The following is a 3550-nucleotide window of genomic DNA, read 5'->3' on the forward strand; positions in this document are numbered from 1 at the left end:
ACAAGTGTAGCTTTTTTTTATACTTTTGGTTCACTTTTACAACATTGTTATAGCAATCACTTATCAGTTCTTCACCACCCATATTTACAACTGGCAAGGATTCAACATTACCGACTACCGATACAGCAAGTTCAGACGGCAACCAAATCATAGCACTCAATTGTCATATCATCCACATCAAAATCATCACTGTCAATTACGATATCACTAGTTGTAATACACAATAGATACTTTTCGAATATAGTTTCAGCTTTCAAAATCTGAAAAAAAAGTTTCACTGCCATATCATTATGAATCTCCAACGCTGATGAATTGCCTTGAACAACGTATTTGGCATGAATTTTTTTCCAGAGATACGTCAATTTTCAATTGAATTGATATGGAATCCATTAAATTGCGGTACGATATTTTTTCATATATTACAATACCTTCAACCCGATAGTTCTCGTACCTTATTTCTGAAACCCGTTCTCCGCAATGACGCAACAACACCATCACGAGTTCCATTGAAGATAATCAGAAATTTTAGAAGGAAGATTGATTTTTTCCCCAAATTTGAAAAATTTTATCTTCTAATCTGGTATGCTTCAATAATATTGGTTTACTTGAAGTTTGAGCTCTTGTTGAATGAAATTGTGTTTGTAATGCTTGTAACAGTTTTGCAGTGATTTGCGTTGTTGGAATTAGAGAAAATTCATTACTTCCTTAAATAAAGAACTGGTTTGTTTCATATATATCACTTTTTCATATGTATCACCGCTTAACATATGTATCACCATTTCAAAAATCTGGAATAAGATATAATTAGCAACCTAATCGGGATTTTACGTAATTTCACTTAAAGATTCAGGGATTTATGTAAGTTACCCTTTAATTTTTAATGGATATATTACAAATGGACTAATTAGGTTGGACATAATTCATTTAATTTATGACAAAATTTAACTCAAAGTCGGTCCCTGAAGCAGTCCAAACTCAATTCATTTATGTCCAACCTTCAATTACGATAATTTGATTCTATTATAATCGAAGTTCACTCAAATAAAAAAAATAGTAAAATATTTCAAAATTCACTTTCCTAAACTTATTTATAAGATTATGTCTGGTATTGGGAGCATTATTAGAGATGCCTCTGGCAACATGTTAAGTGCTTTCTGTTCCCATTGAATCCAACAACAATAACCAAGTTGAGGCATTGGCAGCCAGGTTGGGTGATCACTGGTGCCTTAGCTTGGCAATAAGAAATTTCATTCTGGAAGTCAACTCAATGTTGATAGCTAATTTTTTGAAAAATTAAAGCACTGATAACATGAATCTTACTCAAATTATTGAAGACATCCAACCGATCTCGGGCCAAGCGGAGGTACAAATAAATTAAACCATTGCTACACGAAAGCTAATCAAGTAGTGGATAGTCTAACTAAATATGCTGGCACTCTGGACCAGGCAAAGTACTATAACTCTTATCACCATATGTGTAACAATTGCAAAGGCCCTTTTCAGCTTGATCATTGACGGTTTCCAAGTTTAATTTTAAAATTAGATACGGCAAGTCTAATTTCTTTGTTAGTTGAATATAACCTTTTTTTTTGTTTCAGAGTCGAGATCTATACTGTAAAACCTCTTTAAATTAGTATTGTTGGGATTATAAAATATACTATTATTTTATAGAAATATTGTTTAATTGATAAATTAATATTTATTAATTTAAAGAGTGCTTTCAAGATTCAATGTAGATGACTAATTTTGAGTATTTTACTAATTTATGAACTTGTGAAAACGATATTCATGAACTTGAGGTTATGATTGTGATTTCTGTTACCCACAATAAAATAGATGTCAATAACCTGTTGGATTACCTGGATGAAAATGGTGCATGTTTAGAGGTCCAGATATTAAAAAATTATGGATACAATTGGAGAAAACATTATTGATGATAAAGTTGAAAACGATATAATACCTTTAAAACCAGTTACTCGTAAGGAAGCACTTATCGCATCTCAAACTCTTCAAAAAATTTTGGTCCAGTTCGAGAAGACAACACCAAAACTTTTGGATGCAATAAGAAAAGTTAGAGATAAGCTTCAATTAGATTTTAATTTTAACAAAAAACACTAGAATCATATTTCACTAAATTGTCTTAGATATTTTTGTAATTTTAAATAATTATGATTTATAATATTAATGAGACCATATATTTATATAGAGGTCTTCCGAAAATATATTAACTTATTATCTTATCAAAATTGATAATTTTTTCACTCGCCCAAGTTGGACCGAAAAAGAATATTATCTTTAAAATTTTATTAGTTTATCGAGTATTAATTTAACAAGGTTTTACTGCAACTCTTTGCTATAATATTGTCACGACCTTAACTGAGGCCCTAGCCGCGACGGACATCTCAAACCACGAAGGCACGAGAGACCCTTAACATATTATCATAAGCATAATTCATACATAAATCAAATTGCAAAAAATATGATGAAATTATGGAAAAACTTATAATCAAATCATGCCAAAAGAGTTATAATAATACAATAACCAAATCTCGTCCACGAAGACACTATTGAATACTACCTGTCTAGGTCGGGATAATGCCTCCAGTAGGACCATAGACTAAAAGAAGTCAACATATGAATAAATGCCTTCCGAAAGATAGATGGCTCACCAACTCTATTATTATCCCAATCGTTCTACTGATATGATGGACCATAGGACTGTGCCTCAGAACCTGTATTATGATGATCAATACTTGGAAAGTATTGGTATAGAACAATCCAAAATAGTATATATATATATATAATATATATATATATAATATATATATATATATAAAATGGAACATGGACTCAACTCTTTGCTTTACTTCTGAGCTAGATGGTACGCACTACAACTCTGAAAAATATCCCACGGGCTATATGAATTCGTCGTTGACTCAGCGGCCAAGCCCCCAATCCGATTTTGCCGCAAGAATTAGGGTAAGTGATCTCTGCTATGCTACAGGGCCATCACCAATGTATAATTCATATTTCAAGACATAATAAACTTGTGTCGGCAAAACATGGTTTCCAGCCTATGAGCCCTTTTGCTCAATGCCTTCTTCGGATAACCATATAACTCTCTTTAAGTCCAATTTTAACCTCTTAAAACCATGATTCATTCTTGTAACATTCATTTTTTTTTTATGTTAAGAGCATTTCGTGATAGGTATCGTCATACCTAGACTTGCAAGCCATATCATATCATATCATATCATGTCATGTCATGTCCATAGACCTTTTCATTCATAACATGTAAATGACCACCCAAAAGATTTACATACCATATGAGAGTTCTTCTTTCAAAAGCACATGAAAACTCATGCAAAACACTCTCCTTTAAAGACTTTAACATAGCGTGTCTATCTCTTTCATTAATCACATGCAATTCTTTCGTTTAACACAAAGAAGCCTTTATAAATAATAAATCACCCTCTCATTGAACCATAAAACAATGTCAAATCCAGTAATGATAGTAAAGCATTTAATTCCAAGCTTTTAATCATCCATT

This window comes from Capsicum annuum, chromosome 6, assembly GCF_002878395.1.
Source record: "Capsicum annuum cultivar UCD-10X-F1 chromosome 6, UCD10Xv1.1, whole genome shotgun sequence".
Taxonomy (NCBI): Eukaryota; Viridiplantae; Streptophyta; class Magnoliopsida; order Solanales; family Solanaceae; genus Capsicum; species Capsicum annuum.